At 37.8% G+C, this 11,865-nt stretch overlaps 1 non-coding gene across 1 annotated transcript; it reads left to right on the plus strand.

Annotated features, from left to right (window-relative positions):
• The first annotated feature begins 384 nt into the window (after positions 1-384).
• LOC128289546 (small nucleolar RNA R71) lies at positions 385-491 on the plus strand. The gene has a single exon (XR_008279191.1). It is a non-coding gene; the product is annotated as a small nucleolar RNA R71 (small nucleolar RNA).
• Positions 492-11,865: the final 11,374 nt, after the last annotated feature.

The following is an 11,865-nucleotide window of genomic DNA, read 5'->3' on the forward strand; positions in this document are numbered from 1 at the left end:
AAGTAGTTGATTAAGTTTGATTTTGGGGAGGGGGAACTAATTTTGTAAAAATACTAAGGCATTTTGAGGATAACAAAATAGAGTAGTTAAAATAATAAATATTAGCGGCGCTTTTACAAAAACGCCACTATAGCTCAACCTTTTGTGGCATTTGGAACAAAAGTGCCACTATATCTTAGTTTTTTGCAGCGTTTTGAATAAAACACCACTATTTCTCAGTTTTTTACGGTGTTTTGGATGAAAACACCACTATTACTCAGTTTTTAGTGGCGTTTTTTGTTTCAAACGCCGCTAATGTATAATATTTGCGGTGTTTTTCATTCGAACGCCACTAAAAACGCCGCTAAAAGTCTATTTCCTTGTAGTGCCTGTAACCATAAAGGTAACCCATGGTAAGGGCACCTTCTCAATAGGTCCTTGTACCTCTCCCATTCATATTAAAGAGTTTTTAGATCCATCTACACAAAAAAAGAGATATAATTCCTCAATTTAGCCATTTTAGCCGGCAGAAAATATTTAAGTAAAAATTTTTCGGTCATTTGTTCCCAAGTAGTGATTGAACCTCATGGTAACAAGTTCAACCACTGTTTAGCCTTATTCCTTAATGAAAAGGGGAATAACCGAAGGTGAATGGCATCATCAAAAACTCCATTGATTTTAAATGTGTCGTAGAGTTCCAAAAAATTCGTTAAATTAGTGTTTGGATCCTCATCCTGCAAACCATTAAACTGAACAAACTGTTGTATCATTTGAATCGTGTTAGGTTTCAGTTCAAAATTCTTTGCAGCAACAGAAGGTCTAACTATACTCGATTCAGTTCCTGTTAAGTTAGGTTTAGCATAATCATACATAGTACGAGGAGCAGGATTCTGATTTACTCGATCGTGAAAGCCTTGAGAGGTAGTGGGTTTTACTGATTTTTAGCCATCTCCTTGGTTGTGGTGTGAATATCATCCTCTCGCTCTTCCTCTATGTATCTTAGGCTTCACCTTATTTCTCTTCAGTTTCTACGAGCTGTGCTTTCGATCTCACTATCAAAAAGTAATGGTCCTGATGGGTTTCTTCTAGTCATAAACTATAAAAACTTGCGAAGTAGATAAAAAATTTAGTAATATAAACAAAATTTAAATAAAATTTAAATTTCAATAAAATAAATGGCTAATGTAATAAAATTAAGCGTTCCTAATATCTTAGTCCCAAGAACGGCGCCAAAAACTTGATGGTTACAAAACTAACTAATAATTGACTTAAGGCAAGTGCACCGTAGAACAATAGTATAGTTATGGTGAGACGAATATCGTATCCACGAGGACTAAAAGTACTAGTAGTTACTCTCTTTTATTATCTAGTCTAAGAATTTAAGGGTGTTTTAAACTAAACTAATTTTCTAATTTATCTAAGATCATGACGGAGGCGGTTGGAAAATACTTTAGGAAAACCAATTGAGAAGACAATACCCAAGAAAGAATCCACCTAGACTCACTTATTACCTTTGACTTAGACGATTTATTCACTTGACTTATTCCGTAGAAATCCCTAATTTATGTTAATATCTCTCTCAAGACTAAGAACAACTAACTCTAGGTTGATTAATTGAAATCTCTTTCTAATTAAAACCCTATTGTCGCATTAACTCGATCTATGGATTCCTTATTAGATTTGACTCTAATTCAATGATTTATGTCATTCTATCTCTAGATTGCATTCAACTCCGCTCAATTATGAATGATCTAATCTTAAATAGGGACTTTTGCTCCACTGAATAAGCACATCAAAAACATGGATTAATATCCTAAAATATTAAAGAAAGAATTAAAACTCATAATTAAGAATAAGAACAAGTATTTATCATATAAATCAAAGCATAATAAGATTTGTCATAGGGTTCATCTCCTTAGGTATTTAAGGAGTTTAGTTTATAGTAATAATGGAAAACATCTCAAAGTTTAGAAAACAACAAAACATAAAGAAACCCAAGAACTTTTGGGAAATTAGATGGAAATATTCATTCTTGATGTAGATCCTGGCTCCAAGGTGATTCCGATTGCTAGTCGCGAGTATTTTCTGCCTGCAACTCTGTGTGTCCCCCTTAATCCTCCTCTAGGGTGTTTATATAGGCTTTAGAATGCTTTAAAACCCTTAAAAGTGCCCTTTTTCGAGTAGAATTAAACTTGGGCTCGATAGGGACATGGCCGTGTACCACGCCCGTGTGCAAGTGCTTCAAACTGTGTGCAATTCTGACTTGGAACAATGTCGACACGGCCAATACACACGGGCATGTGGTCTGCCCGTGTGTCTCATGTGGGCGTTTGGATTACCCGTGTGGATGTGCCAAGGCCTTGTGAAAAACTGTTTTAAGCCCAATTTGTCCGTTTTTGGCCTGTTTCTCGCTCTTTTTGCTATCCTAGGCTCTCCTGAGTATAAAACATGAAATTAAAGGATTAGGAGCATCAAATCCACTAAAACCAAGGAGAAATCATTCATAAATATGCCAAGCATGGGGTAAAAATATGTATATATTATAGTTTATCACTAACTGTAGAGGGTCTACTATTAGATGACATTGCCCCTTCAGCAAGCGCAGGTGCATTACTTTCAACATCATCCGCCACTGCTCTATCGGGATCCATTTACTATATGGAAACACATTTCAAAATCGTTAGGAGTCATCACACTATCATAATATATGTATGGCATGTATAGCTAGACTTATACACTTTCTATGTTAGTCTGAGAATCAACTAAACCGTAGCTCTAATACCACTAAATGTAACACCCCTTTCCCCTGTCCGACACTGGGATAGGATACGAGGCATTACTGGACTTAAACACCAGCAAACATACAAAACTGGCAATAAAACTTCGTTCAAAATAAATTCATTCATACATATGCAATTGTCCCTTACATAGGCATACGAGGCCCAAAACATACATCGGGAGTAGTTCGGGACTAATCTGAGAACTTTAGAAAAACTTAGAAAAATTTTCATGAAATAGGGTCACACGCCCATGTGGCTTGGGACACGCACGTGTCCTTAGCCTGTGTAACTCTCTGTTTATGACATCATCAACACAAATAGGGTCATGCAGCCAAGTCACATGCCTGTGTGCTCAGGCTGTGCGGCAAATTAAATTCTAAAATCAGGTGTAGACTTCACACGACTTGGGCATACGCCCATGTCCTAAGGTCATGCCCTTCATACGGTAGAGATACACACGCATGTCTCTACCCGTGTGTTTACTACTGGACATTCTGTTTTGCATTAATTAGGGTGCAGAAGACACACGACCAGAGCACATGCCCATAGGGCAGACCGTGTGTCATACATGGCCTAGACACACGTTCGTGTGTCTACCCATGTGGACAACTTTGAAGCTATTTTCCAAGCCTTTTGTCACCTTTAATGTTATATGCATACTTACACATCTCAATGAAATCCTACATGGCATAAATAAGTACTTAGACCTTCATAAACTAAGTTCATGCATATCAACTTCTTATCAATTAGTACTTGTTAAGATTCCATAATTTATTTAAACTAGGCTTACCAAATCACATGCAACATACAACATCAATTTACTTCCATTTTAAGCATTTATGCCTTAGTTGTTATTATGCCATTTACTCACAATCCATCGTCAAACATCAATGATCGTATCCACAATTCATCCATGCCAAAATGAATTTTACTACATCACGAATGACCTTAGCATAAACATGCATATATGAATAGGATTACATCCCCATAATTAATATGAGCCATATCTCATGGCCATATCCAAAATGAATCATCAAGTCATTATAAGCCAACACATTTGGCTAACCCAATATGACATTTAACAAAAAGACCAAGTCCCTATGCTCAAAATATTGAGACTAACTATACCCAAATGTGTAATTGATAGTGTGATCAAGTCTTCGACGTCCTTCGATCCCCAAGCTAGCTTGGCGATACATTGACATAAAATAGTTTACATATATGTCATCATAGATTTACAGGCATAACTTTATTTTATAGGCATAACTTACACATTTTCAATCTTACCGAAAGATCATCACATACTGAGTTCATTCACAAGGGTTTTTTGTACATACCTGTACCAACTCGTAATACATTCTCAGTAACACCCCAAACCCGCCCAGACGTTACGGCCGATTTAGTATGACACATGGAGATGTTTCAAAAAAGCGTGTGTTTATCTAAATTCTTTGTTTAGATTTTAGAAAAATTTATTCTTGTTTTAAGTTAAAGTGAATGGAAGTCAGGCACCGTAGGAAGCCGAAAAGAGGAGGTGAGTCTTATAGGACCGCTTAAGTACCAAGCTCTTCCGGATCCAATCCTAGACATGCACACATCCATTGCCACACTTTAAACAGTTACGTGTCTCTGAACATTAAAACAAGTTTAAGTCCGCTTAAAATATTTATTTTCTTGGAAAAACATTTACTTTGCGGAAACTTTGCGCATCATCATGATCTTTTAAAAACAAGTAGTTTTTATAAAACGAACCCTAGTGCTAACCAGTTTAATAATCCCGAAAATAAAATTAATTAAAAAGAGCGGCCTTATTACAACTTTAAGCATAATAAAAAATAATCCAAATTAAATGCTAAACTTATTAAATCCGGTAATCAATCTTCATGGCCACTCTGAATCCCGCCCAGCTCCAAGTCCACCAACTAAGGCTCACCTACAAGGATGGAAAAGGAAGGGGTGAGTTTGGGAAACTCAGTGCATACATAAACCCATCCAAAGCCCAAATCAGCTCGAGCCCATTGGGCCTAAGCCCTATTCAAATAACAGTACACAGTGGACCAAAGCCCTTTTTTTTACATAACAGTGTGGCCCATAGGCCCAGTTCAGTAACATAGGTAACAATAATAGTAATGCATGCAAACCCATCTGGGGAGACTACTCAACCCACCAACCGCTACACTGCACCCGTACCAGCCCTACACTCCATGTGGGGAATATCTCAACCCACCCAGCCCTACACTCCACAGTTGCAGCAATGCTGCTCAAATATCAATAAGTTGAGGCAAAGCCTCTAGTACGTGGATGAACCACTTTCAATACTTCCTCCATCAATACCCAAATCCCATGCAACAAATATTAATAAAAGCATATCATGTAAAATACAATATTAATCAATCATGCAATTTAGCCAATTTAAACGCTAGGGGTATATCGGTAATTTTGCTCTTTAGAGGTAATTTTCGTAACTTAGAAACTACACAAGCTACTTCAGTAATTTTCAACAGTTTTATGTAGTTTGGTTTCACCATCTAACTAATAGGCTAATTTGCGCATCTCTTACCCATATTGGTCCGTAAGCCCATTGGGCCCGCTTTTGGCCCATCAAGGCCCTCTTTTCCAAAATGCGTTAAGACGTCACACAAACTTACTTACCACCTTGCGGTGCTAGATCTAACAATTACTCTCGTCTTGAGAGCATTCGCATACTCACAAGCCCATGAAATGCCGAAATTTCGCATTTCAAATTTTTACCGAATTGAACTAAGAAAGGGTGTTCTCACACACCGATTCATGACGACGCTCTTGAGATCTCTTCCGATGTCCTACAATTGATTAGCACAGTTCTTATTTACAAACCATAATCACTAAACCCACAACCTACTTATCCATGATCGAACCATGTCCCTAAAAGCCTTTGAAACCTTACCTTTTTGCCAAAATCGATAGCTAGCTCCAAATCCGATTGCTCCAACAACCCACGCCTTCAATCCAACACTTAAGAAGACACTAATCATTGATGAAAACGTCGATTAAAACCCTTAGAGCCACATGCCCCAAATCGACACCTCCCTAGATTTTAGGGACTTTGGCTTTTCCTAACTTTGTAAATAGGACCGATCCGAGATGATGAACACTTACCCCATACTCCTTTTTGATCTCCACGCAATCTGGTGCGATTTATCTTTCAAACGACGTGAGAACTCGACTCCGGATTTTTGAAGTTTCGCTATAAGCCCCAAATCTATGGTTTTTCGCTTTTGGGTGATGAAGGAGATGACAATGTGGGCTATAACCTTGACGAGAATTGCCGCGGTATCTAGGGTTTAGAAAAGATGATTGTCGTTTATTAGGCACAAAAATATCGAAGGATTTGGCTTGGAAGAAATCGGCACAACTAATGTATTTTTCGAGGTTTCGCACAAGTGTTGATGAAATGCGGTTTTATGAACGGTTTTGAAGAAGAAAAGTGAAGAAACAAGAATAGAGAGAATGGTGGTTTCGCTAGAGAGGAAAAGAGAAAAGAACAACCCTAAGGTGTTTCAGCAAAAGAAAACGGCACCACTCAACACCCTAAGTGCGAAATCCCTTTCTAATTCCCTAATTCAGCCAACTCTTAGCCTCTCTCCAAATCCTTAAATCTCTCCCTTATCACTCCTTAATCCAAGCATTTAGACCGATTCAAACTCTCCTTTAGCGAATCCACCGACTCCAACACTTACCCTCCAGACTTAAAATAAATGCATCTATTTGTCAACACAGGAATCGATCCCATGCTTTCGTAACACCCGCACTGCGAGACCGTTGTCAAGTCGAACACGAGGTGCTAATGACTTAATTCATTTATTTTCACAGACCATTTTAAAATTTCGAGACAAAGCGGCTAACTGCGTCACCGTCACCTTAAAAATCATATCTTGAGTTCCAAAACTCGAAAACCAGTTTTGTAAATTTTACCTGAAACTAGACTCATATATCCATCTACAAATTTTTTTTATAGAATTTTTTGTTGAGCCAATTAGTACACTTTATTAGTTAAAGTCTCCCCTGTTTCAGGGTTCGACTACTCTGACCTTCATGCATTACGACTTAGATATCTACTTGTACAGGGCTTCAATACTTATGTCGTTTGTTTCTAAAGAAACTAGACTCGAAAAGGAATCTGTACAAATAGGGCATGACTTCTAATTATCTCTGGTTAATTTATAGTGAATTTCCAAAGTCGGAATAGGGGATCCAGAAATCACTCTGGCCCTATTTCACGAAAACTTAAGCATCTCATAAAATACGGCTCATATGATCGTTTCGTTACTTTCATATGAAAATAGATTCATCAAGGTTCGATTACATAATTTATTCACTATTTAATTCCATTCCTAATATTTTTAGTGATTTTCAAATCCACACCACTGCTGCTGTCAAGATCTGTTTTAAGGTAAACTTTACCTATTTCATGGTTTTCCATGAATCAACTAGAATTTGTCATACAAAGCACCAAAATGATCATGATTAACCATTCCAATGGCTAATCGTTCTGAAACATTTCCATACCTCTCAATGAACAACATACAAAACGATTATAATGCTATGCTCAAAGTATATATAAGCCATTTTCGCATGGCTATCCAAATTTATACAAAACCAAAGGGTACATGACCAACAACAACAAGGGTAGTCCTATACATGCCATTTTCGAGTTCAACCAAAAGTGTACCAAAAGGGCTTTGATAGTGTGGACGACTTGACTTCAACAATCCCGAGTCCGATGGTGATTTAACCAAAATCTATAAAAAGAGATTCAAAGAACGGAGTAAGCATTTAATGCTTAGTAAGTTTTGAGCAATGAAATTAGGCACAACTGAAATATAGCATTCATAAAACTAAACGGATAATTTCATATACACATATTCTCAAAAATCAGTCCTACTTCACATTTCCAACCTTCATATTCACACATAAGGGATCAACTTAACCAAAGGCCGGAAGCTCATTAATTGACTGAGCGAATAGTATTTAAAAGGAATCAACTACTCCAATGCATATACGAAACATACCTCATCGTTGGGATTTTACGAGCGTATTAATTGAAATTATTACAGCAAGATCGCTCATTCCCAAACCAAGTACCTTCGGAATTTATCCGGATATAGCTACTTGCTCAAATGCCTTCGGGACTTAGCCCGGTTATAGTAACTCGCACAAATGCCTTCGGGACTTAGCCCGGATATAGTAACTCACACAAATGCCTTCAGGACTTAGCCCGGTTATAGTAACTTCGCACAAATGCCTTGGGACTTAGCCTCGATATAGTAACTCGCATAAATGCCTTCGGACTTAGCCAGCTTATCATCCAAATATCCATGCACATATCAATAAATCATGACACATCTATATTTCATTTTCATAACTAGAATTCAAACACAAGTCACTTATCAAGCATTATCATTTTCGCTCAATAGTTACATACAAAGAGCATGATTTTGATTTACTTAAAACATGATCTAATCGAATAAGAATCTAAGATCCGGTACTCAAAAACTTACCTCGGATGTTGTCGAACGATTTAAGCGGCTATTCGATCACTTTTTCCTTTCCCTTATCCAACTTTGGTCCTCTAAGCTCTTGAGCTAATTCAAACAAATTTAACTTATTAAAGTCTCATTATGCTAGCTTATGGCGAATATGACAAGGAGTTTGATAGGTCATATGGCCACCTTTAGCTCAAATACAAAATGGTCATACGCATTTTTAATCACATTGAGCAATTTAATACAATTAATCTAACATTTCCTCATGTGCACCTTTATGACCGAATACACACATCATTAACCTAATATCAATTAACTAAGCACTTTAACAAATTCTCCTTGAGCCGATTATCTAAGTCAAGATAGATTCATCATTATGCTCGCCTATAACCGAATACATGCAACACCAATCTATCTCATGTGGCGAATATGCATGTCTATGTTGAGGCCAATTATATGCTTAATACTTCCTACAAATATGGTTACTTGTATTGACTACATACCATTTTGTTTCAAGTTTAAAACTCGGCTAATACACATATATACACTAGTAATCAAATACTAACATTTGCACTTCACCTTACTACCATTTTTCATTCAAATAACATGAACAACAACCATATTTCTCTTCTACTTCCTACCATGGCCGAATGCATCAAGACACCATACCATTTCAATTTTGGTCATGGGTTAAACAAAGAACTTAATGTCTAACTCAAAAATGCTAAAAAGAAAATCCGAAAGTCATCAATCCACCATCACATGTATCATTACAAAGCTTCACATTTAGCATGCAAATGACATCAACACAAATCCACCTTAGCCGAAACTTAACTCATCTTCATGCCTCATCACCACAACATCAAACACCAACCAAGAAGACAACACCCATGGCTGAATATCATCTCCATCACATAGCAAAGATTTAAACCATGGGCTAGGTAGAACTCAAGCTAACAACTAAAAACATGCATGAATCTCATGGAACAACATCAAACATACCGCCTCCTAAACACCAACCAACTGAACATGAAGCAAGAAAATCCTCTTCTTCTTCCTTCCTCAAGTCACGGCAATGGAGGAGTAGCCTAGCTCATTTTTTTTTCTTTTTCTCTTTCTCCTCCTACTAACCACTATTATTTTATTACCCATGCTCCTTATTTTATCATTCCTTCCATAAAACACTAACATAACATGTTTATGACATGTTTTACCCATCACATTTGTCCACCCTCATTGTCATGGCCACCACTACCAATTAAGTGGGAAATTGACATGCAAGTCCACCCTTTTATTACATGCACTAATAGATCCTTATAGATTAACCTATCACATTTCAAAAGTGTCACACATAAGTCTTATTAACTAAATTCACATGCAATTAACTAAATTGAAGCTTAAAACTTTCACACATTCATATTCACATATTTTAGACAATAATTATCATATTCAAATAATTTGGTGACTCGGTTTAGCGGTTCAAAATCGCTTTCCGACTAGGGTCACTTTAGGGCTATCACAACTCTCCCCCACTTAAGAAATTTTCGTCCCAGAAAATCTTACCGGTAAATAGTTTTGGGTATCGTTCTTTCATAGAGTTCTCGGGTTCCCAAGTAGCTTCTTCCATCCGTGTTTGAGCCATAACACTTTTACTAAAGGAACCTTTTTGTTTCGCAACTCTTTCACTTCACGAGCTAGGATACGGATTGGTTCTTCTTCATAACTCATTTCGCTTGAATTTCAACCTCGGAGGACTTATTATGTGTGAAGGATCGATCAGAACGTCAAGCATCGAAACATGAATAACGTTGTGGATCCTTTCAAGTTCAGGGGGTAAAAGCAACCTATATGCAACTGGACCAACTCGTTCGGAGATTTCATACGGCCCAATGAATCTCGGACTCAATTTGCCCTTACAGCCAAATCTGAGTATCTTTTTCCAAGGTGAAACTTTAAGAAACACTTTGTCTCCCACCTAATACTTAATGTCTTTTCGTTTCAAATCCGCGTATGACTTCTGATGATCTGTGGCTGCCTTCAGACTTTCACGGATTACTTTTACTTTCTGTTCAGCATCTTTAATCAAATCAACTCCGAAAATTTTACTTTCATCGAGCTCGGTCCAAAACAATGGTGTATGGCATTTACGACTGTACAAAGCCTCGTAAGGTGCCATCTTAATACTTGATTGAAAACTATTGTTGTAAGCGAATTCAATCAAAGGTAAATACCGCTCCCATGAACCACTAAACTCGAGGATGCAACATATCAACATATCCTCAAGTATCTGAATTATCTGCTCGGATTGACCATCAGTTTGGGGGTGAAAAGCGGTGCTAAAATGCAACTTGGTACCCAAAGCTTCTTGCAATTTCGTCCAAAATCGTGAGGTGAATCTCGGATCTCTATCCGACACAATAGAAATAGGTACCCGTGTAATCTCACAATCGAGAAACATACAATTCAGCTAGTTTATCCAATGAAAAATCCGTGCGGGGATAAAGTGAGCCGACTTAGTCGATCTATCAACAACAACCCAAATCGCATCTTTCTTACTTGCCGACACCGCAACCCGGATACAAAATCCATCGTGACTCGATCCCATTTCGTTCGTATCATGATCGGTGAAGTAAACCCGTAGGCACTTGATGTTCCGCCTTCACTTGCTGACATACTAAGCACTTCGAAACAAAATCGAAAATGTCTCGTTTCATACCATGCCACCAAAACTGATGTCTCAGATCGTTGTACATTTTCGTACTCCCCGAGTGAATTGACATTCGGCTACAATGAGCTTCGTTCAGAATCATCGAAATAAGTTCTGAATTTCTTGGAATGCACAAACGACTTTTGAACCTCAAACAATCGTCATCATCAATTTGAAGCTCTGATTCCATATTCGAAACACATTCAGCCCGTTTTGCAACCAGTTCATCATCGACTTTCTGAGCTTCACGAATTTGATGAATCAACAATGGTTTGGCCTTTAATTCTGCCACAACACATTGTCGGATAGAACAGACAAGTGTACATTCATCGCTCGTAAAGGAAACAGTGATTTACGACTTAAGGCATCCGCAACCACATTAGCCTTTCCCGGGTGATAGTCAATGACAAGCTCATAATCTTTCAACAACTCGAGCCAACGTCTTTGTCGCAGATTCAAGTCTCTTTGAGTCATCAAATATTTGAGACTTTTGTGATCCAAATATACATGACACTTCTCACCAAATAAGTAATGTCGCCATATTTTCAAAGCGAACACGATGGCGGCTAGTTCAAGATCATGGGTCGGATAATTTTTCTCATGTGGCTTCAGTTGTCTCGACGCATAAGCTACAACTCGACCCTCTTGCATCAATATGCAACCCAACCCAAGTAGGGATGCATCACTATAAATGACAAACTCTTTGCCTGATTCGGGCTGCACTAGTACTAGAGCTTCAGTCAAACAAGTTTTCAGTTGACCGAAACTTTTCTGACACTTTTCTGTCCATTCAAACTTAACATCTTTCTGAAGTAGTTTCGTCATTGGTGTGGCTATCATCGAGAAACCCTTTACAAAGCGTCTGTAGTAACTG

The sequence above is a fragment of the Gossypium arboreum genome, chromosome 2, assembly GCF_025698485.1.
Source record: "Gossypium arboreum isolate Shixiya-1 chromosome 2, ASM2569848v2, whole genome shotgun sequence".
Lineage (NCBI taxonomy): Eukaryota > Viridiplantae > Streptophyta > Magnoliopsida > Malvales > Malvaceae > Gossypium > Gossypium arboreum.